Consider the following 13,444-nt stretch of genomic DNA (forward strand, 5'->3'; position numbering starts at 1 on the left):
CCTTCGGATCCCTACATTTGTATCTTTGGGGTAAATACCCAGTAGTGCAATTGCTGGATCATATGGTAGCTCTATTTTCAACTTTTTGAGGAACCTCCATACTGTTTTCCAGAGTGGCTACCCCAGCAATTTCCTAGTTATTTGATTAATGATACATATTAGATACTTACTGATAGATTTGTTACATCCTGTAACTTGCGGTAAAGCTGGTTATTTTCCAGAATTTCAATGAGACTTTCTTTAAGTGATTTCCTGTTGACTCCATCACTGTCAGTTCCTTCATGACAACACTTTTTTCAATTTTTTTAAAGTTCAGGTTTTATTTTTGCTATAATCTGCCATTACCTTGTGTTATCAAGTACATTTCCCATTTTATGACAAACTGATATTTTTTGCTGTTTTAGTTGTTAAGGATAGCTACATAAAAATGAAGCTTATTTTATCAACCATATTTTAGATTGGGTAGGGAAATAGAAAGTATTTCTCATTTCCACGTTTTGTTTTTCCTAGTTTTATCCTGGAATGGAAGAAGAGAAACAGCAGAAGAGTTGGCTATAACTAATGTTTGAAGTATATTTTCAGACATCTGACAAGCCAAAGTCATATTCTCTTTGGATTTTCTACTTGGCAAAAAGATAGAAATTTCTGAAATGCTATCACGAAGTCAGTTCTGTTGATGTTTCTTTGACTCCATAATTACGTGGAGCTTTACAAAACATTTGATCTTATTATGTGAAATTCCCTACCTTTTAGCTTCTTTTCTATTTCCATCTTCTGTTAATAGGTAAATTAAATTAGAGCTATTCTAAAAGTGTAATAAAAACCTCTCTTTGAATAGCTTAGACTAAAAGTAAACTTACTACTTACTCTCTGTAAAGGAATTTCTGTACAATCAAGCTAAAATGACAATGTCTTGGAATCATGGAGGCCAACACACTTTCAAGTGAATCTGCTAAATAAAAGGTGGTGATATGCACTATGCTACCCATCTTCAAATATATCATCATTGCCACATCAAACAGTGTCAGGATGGCTTAAAATGTGCATCATTTAATGCTACAAAATATATGTCCACAAATTCATTCCTCAGGGATGAAAGAATATTGTCTAGAAATACAGTCTTTATGGTGGTAATGGTAAAGTGACTATTATGAAGAACTGCATCAACCAGAAACTGCAGTCCTTTTAAAAACTGAAGAATATATATATTTTTGAGCCAGAGGTCTTCTCATTTCAGCGCAAACAGAAATCACTGCTCAGGCATTCCAGGTTTGATATACCCGTACTACTCCGGTCTTTCTACATCTTTTCTAGACTTCAGTTGATTTAATTCTTGATCACTCGTTTTATAATCAGCAGTCTTGGATAAAATGTAACATAATTAAAACATCTTGGATTGTGTGACATTTCACAAATAAATTCCAAACAGAATTGGTTATCAAATCACAGCTGTAGTATGAATAAATCTGTTGTACAATGTTGTTCATTAGTTGGCAGGAAGTGTCTGCTCAGCTTTTTAAAGGGCTGCTGCTGGGTGTTTGTTTTTGTGTTTGCTTTTTTGTTTTGTTTTGTTTCGAAGAACAAGTGAGGTTCCATCTATGAGCATCCTCTCTGCGTTAATTTTAAGAGATGGATTTCAACAAGTAATAGCTAAGGCATTAGCCACAAATATATAAGTGCCGCATGTGTTAGACCTTCCCACAAGAAGGTCTTTAATATAGGGAGGCTTATTTGGACATCAAATGTTGGTGAAAAGTACTTTGAAAAACCATAAATCATTTTGCTGCACTATAAAATAGGGTGACATGGCAGGGTTATGGGAGTATTCTTTGGTAGATTTTCCAATTCTGTCTTTCCCAGGGCATGTTTCTTTGTTTTTTGTTTTTGTTTTTTTTAGAGAACTTTATTATTTTTTAAGATTTTATTTATTTATTTGCCAGAGAGAGAGAGAGAGAGATTGAGAGCACAAGCGGGGGGCGGGGGGCGGCAGGCAGAGGGAGATGCGGGACTCGATCCCAGGACCCCAGGATCATGACCTGAGCCAAAGGCAGATGCTTAACTGACTGAGCCATCCAGGGCATGTTTCAGTGCAGGTTTTTTGTTAGTTTGATTGTTCTGTGGGGTTTTTTGTTGTGGTGGTGGTGGTGTTACAGCTTTTCTGCTCAGATTTTACCAACAGAGCTTTTCCTAGGAGAATATTCTTTAAAGGCAAAGAAGGCAACCTTAGTGCCAAAATTATCTCCTTGTCTTACAGGAGAAGAACTCATGTTTCAGTACAGTACATGAAGGAGTTGATCGGTCACCCTTCAAGTAGGCAGTTGGGAATCCATACGAGTCCTCACAGACTATCTGTGCCAATGCTAGAAGAATCCAGGTCATATATTTGAAAACAGCCATGCACTTTGGCCTTGTGCCTTGCTCTTCCTTCAGACGACCAGGTCAGCAGCAGGAGAAGAGAAAATGCACTCCCTTGCTTTTTGTTTCTCTCTGACATTGTTGAGCCAAAAGGCACAAATATAAGGACAGAAGATTAAGACAGGCAGGACTCATAGGAAACTTAGTCTAGTATTATCTAAAATAATTGTTCCAGCTATTTAACACTGTCCAGAGGGAAAAGAAGCAAACAACACCCAAATGAATACTGAATGAATGGGTATCACTTGGACTTCATTTTTTTCCCCAAACAGTGCATATTCTGTTGAGATGATACTAGGCCAATGTTAGAACGACCAATGTTAAGAACTGATGAGAATGGGTCACCTATAGGAAAATCTGTCCACTTCAGGATTGGAAGAAACAGTTTTATTAGTAAATACTAGTGCATATATTCCCCATGTTTCCCAGGTTTTTCAGTAGACTTTAAAGGCTGAACTAATTCAATTTTAAGTGTAACACATATAAATTTTGATTCGTGGGCATATAAAAAAGAATGAGTAAATGCGAATAGTCATATTTTAATTTTATTAGTGATTTTGTATTATTATATAGAAGCCCGATCTTTCATTCCTTTCATAATATATGTTGAGTACCTACTCTCTACTTGGCACTATATTTAATGCTGTTTATACAAAGATTGATGCTTTAACCCTGTTCGTCAGATATTGAGAGTAAAATTGGACAGATAAATATGAAAATAGGTTTGTTGTGGTGATCATTTTTTACATATACAAATATCAAATCTTGTACAACAGAAACTAATATAATATTATATGTCAATTACATCTCAATTCTTATAAATATATGTAGAAAAACAAAATATATATAATATAAAAGTATATATAATTGGATAACCCATTTCTGAACTTAATGAAGAACCTAATGTTTTTGCCAAATTGGTTTTCCTTTGATTCTATACCACTGAAAAAGTAACAGAAATAAAACTGTGCCTATTTAGTCTCTCTTTGTACGTAAATTTGTACTACATTAAATCCACAAAAATTACAAGAACTATCTTTTCTAAATCCTGAATATGCCAGGAGCTTGGATGCAGCTTAAAGAACTGAAGGTTGTATGAAATGTCATGCCCTCTAGAGTTCTAGCCTGATTGTTCTGATATCTTACATTTGAAATCTGGGGTCCCATCCATGCTCTAAGGCTGCAGAATTAATTAAGCTATATCATATTAATTAGGTAACCACCTTCCCCCTTCAAACTCCCACCCCGGCCAAGGTGAACAGATCCCAGTTTCCATAGGAAAGAATATTATCAGAATATGTTGCTGATTCCAGCTAGTCAAGTTTAGCTCACTAGAAAGAAAATAAGTAGCTGGTGTGTTGCATTTAATTATGGAAGGCTGCGAGATTCCAATGACATATTTACCTCATTTACCTAGATGATATTCTAATATTTATTAGGTCATTTGAGAAACATCTGCAATACTTAGATAAGATGTGCTGTCTCATCAGGGAAAGTGGACTACAATTCAACTCCACAAGGCACTGTACTTCTTGTGTGAATTCCATTTTGGTTTCTGGTGAGGTCTCCCTCTTGACCGTTTAGCTCAGTGGTTAGCACATAACACCAGGAAGGCTTATGTGGCAAGTTGGATTCTCCTATGAGCCAGTTAGTCTCATTACAGTGATTTTTGACTGCAGCCTTTTACCTCAGGCAACCTGGTCAAATGGAGGACAAGATGACAGGATCAAATGATCATGGGGGAGAAAGTGTTTCTAAATTCTAAGCCAGTATATAATTAAGAGATTAAGTTTTAATTGTGGTATTAATATTGGAAAGCTAGTCAAAGCATGTTGCCATATTAAATCAGTATAACTGCCTCTTTATGTATTTTCTGAACTGATACATTCAATCTAAAATTAATTATATGAAGGTGTCTAATTCAGTGTAGTATATATTTGGGGGCATCATAAATTTTAATAGAAAATTGCATGAAAGCATTATGTTTGTTCAACATACAAAGGATTAAGTTTAGGATTATTTTACATTTACAAAATAAATTAGAAACTACAATATGGTACCCATATATAATGTGTGACACCTACATTTTCTACTACAGTATTTTATTTCTGTTGGAGTTTGCATGGACCAATAAATAGCAGTTCTTTTCCCTTCCCATTCAAGAGGTAACTATGGTGTGTGGCAGATGAAAATCAAAATAACAGCATTAATGGATTAACGTGATTGCAGATCATGATGTATTTGTGTTAGCCAAGTGGGCTGCCTCATAATGCATTCAAGACTTAGGGAGATTTACCATCAGAATCACGAGTAGCACTGGACAACTACTGGTCATCCTGGGCATGAAGTGGACCTTGAGGTTTGTTCTCTGAAGGCCAGCTGGCTCCCAAAAGAAGGAAGGGTGGAAGGGGCAGAATCCAGTTCCACATCTAAAACTCACAAATCAGAAAACTCAGTCTCTCCCCTGGAAAGAAATGAGTGATAGGGCAGACAGATTACAGGGCTGTTTTGCTAATAGTTAACCTCTTCCTTTAGAAATGTGGAATAAGCAACCTTAAATCTAGTAATGAAATTTCACATACGGTTTCATTTTTGTATGCACCATATAGTTCATATATTACCTTAACACATACTACTTTACTTAATCCTCACAGCGGTCCCGTGTGTGTGTGTGTGTGTGTGTGTGTGTGTGTGTGTGTGTGTGGCTATCCCTATTTTATTCATGGAGGAGCTAAATCTTAAATAATTTAATTAAATATTAAGTAGGCTGTGTACAATAACTCAGATGACGAGAAACGGCCAAACCCAAGATGCTTAAGTCCAGTGATCAACTGTTAATACTCTTAAAAATTCTGAAATGATTCAAACCTAAACATACATAGGATTTGTGAAAATTTTAAGTTGCTGAACAAGGGGAATTTGACAGCTTCAAGATTATTAATAGTGACTAAAATAGAAAACTCAGAATCAATGCACAAACACATATGATAATATGAAAAAATGAAGACCATTGTGTAAAAGTGCATTGGAATGAATGCAATGAAATTTATTTTAGTCAATTTGATTAAAATGGCCAGTGAATTACTTTAAAACAAATAAACATTTTTCACTTTATTTTTTCTATGAAATTGATGTTATATCCATTCCAAAGCTTCTTTTTTTTTTTTTTTTCACTTTTTGTGTCCCTGGTACTGAGTATGGCAGAAATAAATCACTGATCCTCCTTGGTTTCAATCACACATCTAATGTTTCTTATGAAAAATACTAGCCAGTAGTATGTACAAAAATTATTTATCATTTGTTTTCTTACCTGAAGTGTTCATTCTACATAGCAAAGAGAATAGGCTCTTAGGTAAAGGTGACCCAATAATGTAACATATAAAATGGGACAATTAGGGAGTGAAAGGAGGTATAATTAATAATTAGTCTGAGACAATAAGCATAAACTGGCACTTATTAGGAAAAACATCTAGAAGCAGTTTGATGTACCTCATTTAGCATGACATTTGTATAGAGAACACATACCCTGCACTTATAAGTTCCAGCTCTACTTTGTGGGATCTGAGCTATTGGTCGGGGTAGCTTACACAAGTCCTATTCAATTTATGGCCTTGGACTGTGGCTAGTTGATGAACTGTTTGTTACCTATCTATAACAAGATAAGGAGGTTGCACCAAAATGTAAGTGTGCTATGTCACTAAGCATACCTACATGTAATCAGGTGACTGAAGAACATTGACACTGGATGAAGGAAGCAATGAGTTAAGTTACATTATGATTACTATCCTGATACTAACTTTTCATCCCCTGTGAATGTGGCCATCGTAATCAAATGCATTGTACCAGAAGTGGGGAGAGGTTACAGACACTTTACCTCATAGACATTCAGGGAATATGTCTCCTTCAATCTTGGAATTCTTTAAGCATTAAAGAATAAGTTCTTACAGTTTTAGGAGCTTGCCTGGAGATGATAAGAATCAGCTCTTTAGTTCATAGCTCATTGGCTGGAACTGGTCATCTGACGCCAAACTAACTGCTGTCGAAGCTGGGAAGTATTCAGTTTCTGTCAGTTAATCTAAACAGTCTTGACCATCCTCTATCGACCATAATTACAGCTCATTAGAATTAAAAGCTGGACTAACTGGACTTATTTGGGTTTTTAGGAAGAAAACCTATGCCCTCCATCTCCACATACATATAATAATAGAAAAATTGTTGTAGAATATCATATTGGTTATGAAAATAGCAAAAATGATATAATAGTTCTGAGCTAGTCATTTTAGGATTTTGTGTAATAAAGATATCCAATTGTATGTATTTTGTTTTACCCCATAAAACAGCTTTCCCATTCTTGTTCTTTATTTCCTTTAATGTCATAATAATTGTGTGAGATATGCACTTTTATATCTGTTTCACAGATATAAAAATTGTGGTCCAGGAAGGATCAAAAATCTTGTTGAGGGCCATTCTTTTAGAAAGCAATAATCAGTACCTCCCATGTTCCAAGCCTATGCCATGGGTTAAATCAAAGATGAAAAAGTAAAATGTAGGTTTTCTTGCTCCCATTTAGTACTCTTGTCATAGAATACAACTTCTGCATTAGAGTAGAGATATATTTTAACTGGAGTTGTTCTTTACTCCAACAAAAATTGGGGCTCAAAGCATAGGTTTGGCAACTGACCAAATAGCTGCTTTATCCTTGGTGGTATCCAAAAAAAGGAATTTTTTGCCCTTGTTTTAAAGTAAATCATTGAATGTAACATTCTCACTCATCAAATGTTACCCTATTTAATTTTAAAAAATTAATTCATTTTGCCCATTTTTATGATTTTCTATATTACACGCCCTTATGGATACTTCAGTGGAGGTGGTCATGGATTATACTGTTGTTCTGGGTTTTGTTTTTTTTGTTGTTGTTTTTGTTTTCTTCTTCTTCTAAAAGTTACCTCATTGAGTTAAGGGTATGGAGCTAATGGAGCCAAGATTAAGAGATTCATACATCAGAGATAGCTTTATGGTTCCCAGATTACATTGCTCAACCCCACCAGATTTTTCAAAATATACTTACATAATACTTAAAAATTAGGGGAAATAAAGTATCATGCAGGACCAACCAAGAATAAAAATCAACTGAGCATGCATAACTAAGAGTCAGTGATATTATCTCTGTACACAAAGAACAGCAGAGCATACTGAATTTAATAGATGGTACTTTAATCATTATTTATTTAAGAGAGATCTTTAGGAACTTTTTGTAGTATGATACCTGAAAAAGATATGAAAGTTTAAGCTGTATGAAACTTTCAGGGTGAAATATGAAACTCTCTTCTAAGGTTTTGGATTTCGTTATGAAACTCAAAACTCAGCCCCATTTTGGAGGGGTTTGCAAACCTTGGCTACATTCAAGCATTGCACAAGCTTTAAATCTAAGCTAACCTTTTTATCTGTTATAGGAATTTGGAACCTTATTTTTTAAGTCCGCTTACTTCTTAGTCAGTCACATAGTTTTTTTGAATCCGCTTTAACAGAATTACATGTTGTTACTATAAGACTCAAAAGGTTCTTTAGACATTATTCAGTCTGACCCATTTCTTTCAGGAGGAAGCATTTCTGATCCAGCCAAGATACAGTACAATTCTTGACACTGTGTAGTAGTAGTTGCAAGCAACTTCAAAATCTCAGTGGTCTAAAAAAACAAGTTTTGATTGTCATTTATACAGTATGTCTGATGTGGTTATCAGAAAGGTTCTGTCCTTTGTATTCACTCAAGAATCATGGATGGTACAAGTCAACATGGGCTTCTTTGATCACTTTCGGCAGGGGCAAAGAGGGTATGGTGAATTACCCATTGGCTCTTAATGAGCATATTACTCTGTCATATTCCATTGGCCAAAGCAAGTCCTATGAAAATGCCTAATTTGAAAGTCAGTGGAGACGGGAAGTCCTTTCATATGCATGAAAGAACAGGAGGTCTGCACAAATTGTGCACATCCCTATAGTCTGTCTTCAAACTGAGAGATACAGAGAGAAACAAATTATCTTAGAAATCAATTTTACTCTTTCAGAACTTTCTAGAAAATATATTTCATTTTAAATATTGGAACCTCAGTCGCGACATGTCTAAAAATATACAGGTATCTTCGTGTGTGTGTGTGTGTGCGCCTGTGTGTGCCTTTGTGTGTGTTTCTGTAGGTGTTGGTAGAACACACTCCCACGCCTAAGCTGAGCTCTTTCACTTACTAGCTGGGTGACCATAGACATTTGCTTGATATCTCTGTGGCCTCAGCTTCTTCATCTCTAAAATGGTTCTAATAATAGTAAGCAGTTCATAAGGCCATTGTTAAAACTCAGTGAGAAGATAGATGCAAGGGGCTTCGCCGTATCCTGTTGCAAAGTAAACACACAATACATGTTGATTAATATTTTGGTGTTGCGGCGTCCTCCCACCTGGCCTACTTAAAATCTTGATGTCACTTTTGTCTCTGCCCTCTTGATCTTCGCCCCCTATACCTACTTGGTCTTCAAGGCTTTTTAAAGTAGGCATCAGCAAACTATAAACTACGGTCCTGCGACGTACAATAGTTTTTATATTTTTAAAGGGTTGTAAAAAAACAACAACAAAAACACGTTTGCGACACAAAGCCCAAAACGTCCTCTGTGTGCCCCTTGAACGGTTGGCCAGCCCCAGCTCTGACGTGTCCCTTGTAGCAATTCCCTCCTTCTGTGGCTAACAACCACATTTACTCCACTGCTGTCTCACTCCTCAGCTAATTCTCTGGCCCCAGTTCACTTCCCAATACATACTTAATCCTACCATCAGATTTCTGCCTAGAGGACAAGTGGCATGTTTTCTACTTAAATTTATTCCTGAGTTAATCTAGCAACAGTAAATATTTACTGAATTATTTTCTGATAGATTAGATTAGTTAATAGAGAAGGCTCTTAGAGCAGCATTGTTAATTTGAGGACTACATGAGGAAGATTTCGGTTTGTTTTAAGATGGGAAAAGGCCAGGGCGCCTGGGTGGCTCTGTCGGTTAAGCATCTGACTCTTGGTTTCTGCTCAGGTCATGATCTTTCAGGGTCATGAGATCGAGCCCCGCGTGGGGCTCCGTGCTCAGCGGGGAGTCTGCTTGAAGATTCTCTCCCTGTGCCCCTTCCCCCACTCGCTCTTGTGCTCCCTCTCTCTCTCTCTGAAATACGTAAGTCTTAAAAAAAAAAATTGTTTAGAAATATGGAAAAAGACCTAGGGAGGAGCCAGCAGAGAGGTGTAAGTTGTCTTTGGAACAAAAAATGCCAGGAATAAGTGATGGAACAAGAGAGGAGAATACAGAGCACCACATGGTAGTAAAAGAATTCATCCATCCTCTCTACACATACCTAATAACACCGCACTGCAGAAACATTGTTACAAGACGGAGACACCGTGGTGAACAAGACAAAAGAAGGGTGGGCCATCATATAGTTTACATTCTGAAAGATTGGAAACAAGTCATCAGGCTCTTTCTTGTAGATTGGAGGCAAACCTACATCACGTTAACCTTGTGAAGTAAATTGTATTGCCCCCAGTATTTTCTGTGAGGAAACCAATGGCAAAAGTGTGCAAGAACCAAATCATCCTAGCTCTCATGAGCCAATCATTAAATTTTGGGAAATTTTGTAAGCCAGTTTTTAAACACAGACATTGTTCAAAATAAAATTGCATAAATCTGTAATTACCTAAATTATGTTTCAAAAAAGGTAATACACACTCAAAACCTATCACATCCCAATTATTTCAGTACAGTTGACTATTATCTATGCTATTGTGATGATTTATATCTACTCTGTTGGTAGTGTGTTACTTGTTCAATTACACATTGCCAGTGAGCGGGAAAGCTGGAAGTTCGGCTGACATATCTGACTGACTCTAATCCTAGTACTGTAACGTTTTTCACATTGTGGTTCTTAGACAATCTGCACCAGAATCCCCAACAGCGAATAAGCACTGTAGTTTCTTGGACCTGGTGCCAGACCTCCTGATTCAGAGGTTCTGGGGCTGGGACCAAAGAACCTGGAATTTTCATATTCACTCTAGGTGATTCATGTGTTCTCTCTATTAGGAGAACCATTTGATCTTCATCCTATTTTCTCTCAAACGTGGAGTTACTACATTCCTAAACAATAAGATTCCAACAATCTGAAATAAGCTGTCATTTTGGAGGACGGGGTACAGAAAGAAGAGATGTTGGCAGGAAAATTGAAATTTTTCTTTTCTTATTCGGTAGCCTAAGTTACTTATAGGAAAAAAAGTTTAATGGGCATGCTTGACTTTATATATACATATTTAGATATATACACACATATGTGTGTTGTGTATACATGTATGCATGTGCGTGTATGATCCACACTGTATACTGTATATGATAATCTTGGCCAGGTATTTTTAAAATGGCAATGACAACCCCAAGGAGCCACTCCAATACTACCTTTCCCGTGGTTTTCAGGAAATCTTCCAAACTTTGTTGAGAAATCATGTGCTCTTATTATCAAGAATTTCCCAGAAGGGGTATATTCTGTAAGATCCTCCTGATTTAAGTCAGATCCAGATACCGAAAGAAAACGGCCAGCCACCTCATAGGCTTTTCACAAGTCTAAAAGAATCAGAATGCTATCCCAAGGTCTGCAACCTTACTCCTTCCTATAGTTTATCAACTTCCAAAGGATTTTAGAGAATACAGCACAACAGGGTAGTCACTTAAGGCAGAAGATTCATCTCCACCAATGCTGAGCTCCTGTTACAATGGATTAATCATCAAAGTCGGTTATTCTGTCAAGTTCTCCAAGGGTGAAATCACACATCCTACCACTGGTGTGTGAAGCAGCCATTACCTTCATCTTACTGGCACAGATACAAACTGTGAGTAACTTTTATGCAGAGCAGAGGAGGAAGTGCTGATACATTTAAAAGGGAGCTGCTTCTCCAGCAGCACCTGCCCAGAAGTTGCTGAAAAATTACACTCCATGCATGTCTTTCAATCCTCCCTACTGATCGGTCAGCAGCTATTACAAAACTATCCCGATAAGAATCTGTTTGGAGCTTCTGGGATCATATTAACCAAAATGGAACCACTGAGTCAGAGAAAAGCAAAGAGATGAATCAGAATAGCTAACATCTCTTTTTTTTTTTTTTGCCTGTTTACATCGTATCAACCTTCAAGGCAAAACTGAATTCTTAACTCTTTGCACAGTTTTCCTTACCACCACCGAGCTTACTCATTTCCCTCTTCCCATCAACTCCCAGCTTCCCGGTCACTGCTAGAATGTCATTGTTTCTTGTATTTACTAATATTTGCCTTATATTATTTGCATTTCCTTGACATGTGATTTCTCTGATTGAATAATTAGCTCTTTAAGGGTAGAAACTACAATATGGCTTTTTCTATGGTGTCTACAGCGTTGAGCACATTGTAGATACTTAATATATTCAAGTTGGTTGATGGTTCTGTTAAATGGAAAGATACTGTTCTCAGGCTTTCGTGATGCACTTTTGTATTTTAAAAATAGCATACAGCTGAAAGTTATGGATTCAATTATAAAGTATTTTCTTTGACGATCCTTATCAGTTAGAATAAGAACAATATTGAAAGTGTTAATATTTGGGATCAGAGAGAAGCCGAATGTATTTTCACACAGTTTGCTCTAGTTTCCTAATGCACCTTCAGATGCATTATCTTTCCACATCCATGAGGAGTACCCCCAAATTCTAGTGGAGGGCGAAGGCTCAGAAATGGTAAATCGTTTGTCCGTCATCACATGGTTAAGAAGTAGCTGGGGTGGGACTTGAACTCTTATCATTCAACTCCAAGTTTTGTACTCTTTCCACTCTAATACCTATTACTTGGAGCCTTGAGTTCTTGTCTTTGACAGTAAGATACTGTGTGACTTTGAGTAAGTCAACAACCTTACTGGGAAGGTCTTATAACATATATAAAATAAAATAAGTGGGGTCCAAAAATTTGGCCACCCAAAATGTGGGGTCAAGTATTACTCAGTCATTGGTCACAGCTACTCTGAGCAGCTAGCTACCTGAGACTTCTGAGGTCTGGCTTCTAGAAGTAGGTCCCTGGCTGCGATTTGGTGCCACCTGGTGGCAGTTGTTCACTCTGGCTCATATACCAATTGAGGATGATTCTGGGTGTGGTGACCCACTAGAACATCTAGAATATGGGCAATAATTCTAGGAATCTCTGGGTTAGTAATGCCAGTTTCTTCTGCCTGGGGCAAAAAAAAAAAAAAAAAAAGATTAGTCCTAGAGAATAATCCTCACTCCCACACTAGAAATGAGAACTTTAGTGTACTTCTATTTTCGAACGGTGTATATCTGAATTTATGTAATCACCGGGTATAATTTTGTAAGGTATAATTGTCATTTTGAAGCCTTGTACTAAAAATCAAAAGTGATCATGTCTTTGAAAAGGACTCTTGCAAAGTTTAAGGCACTAACAGAATGCAAGGGATTATCATAAATTGGTAATTCCTTTAGAGAAAATTGTCCGGTGTTAATAATAAATATGACACAATATGCTGGGTTTTTTTCTCATTTTAAGTCCATACATTCTGCTGTTCTGCTTTGTCCTTACCCCGATTCTGTCTTCAAAAGAATTCTGCAAAACAAAGTCAATTGATCCCTGGTTCAAAACTCCTCAACGTTTCAAACCTCCCAACCCTTATTGCTCATTATTAAATACAGTCTTTAATGCCCTACTTTGCTATATTTATGTAGCCCCCTTTTACATACATTTCTTTATTTAGTTTCTACAGCAATTCCATTTTACAAATGAGATCTGGTTATTAGCGTTCCAATAAGCATGTGATTATATTAAGGTGGTGGTAGCGGGAAGATAATCTTGATTCCATTGGGAATCTTAGGTTTTCGTAAATTTATTGGGAAAATAGTTTTTCCTGTACTGCTGAAGTTTCTTTTTGGTAAACAGTATCTTTCTAAAAGAAAAAGCATGAAGGAGAAATTGAGGTGTGTATATATCCTC

The 13,444-nt window shown here is 36.7% G+C and overlaps 1 long non-coding RNA gene across 1 annotated transcript; it reads right to left on the reverse strand.

The window, feature by feature from the left end:
* Nucleotides 1-2,687: 2,687 nt before the first annotated feature.
* LOC145718877 (uncharacterized) lies at nucleotides 2,688-8,258 on the reverse strand. Its single transcript, XR_014142065.1, has 3 exons — nucleotides 7,902-8,258; nucleotides 4,712-4,879; nucleotides 2,688-4,112 (listed from the first exon to the last, which is right to left on the reverse strand). It is a non-coding gene; the product is annotated as an uncharacterized LOC145718877 (long non-coding RNA).
* Nucleotides 8,259-13,444: the final 5,186 nt, after the last annotated feature.

Source organism: Leptonychotes weddellii, unplaced genomic scaffold (genome assembly GCF_054177405.1).
Source record: "Leptonychotes weddellii isolate Sample4059 unplaced genomic scaffold, ASM5417740v2 HiC_scaffold_2411, whole genome shotgun sequence".
Classification (NCBI taxonomy): Eukaryota; Metazoa; Chordata; class Mammalia; order Carnivora; family Phocidae; genus Leptonychotes; species Leptonychotes weddellii.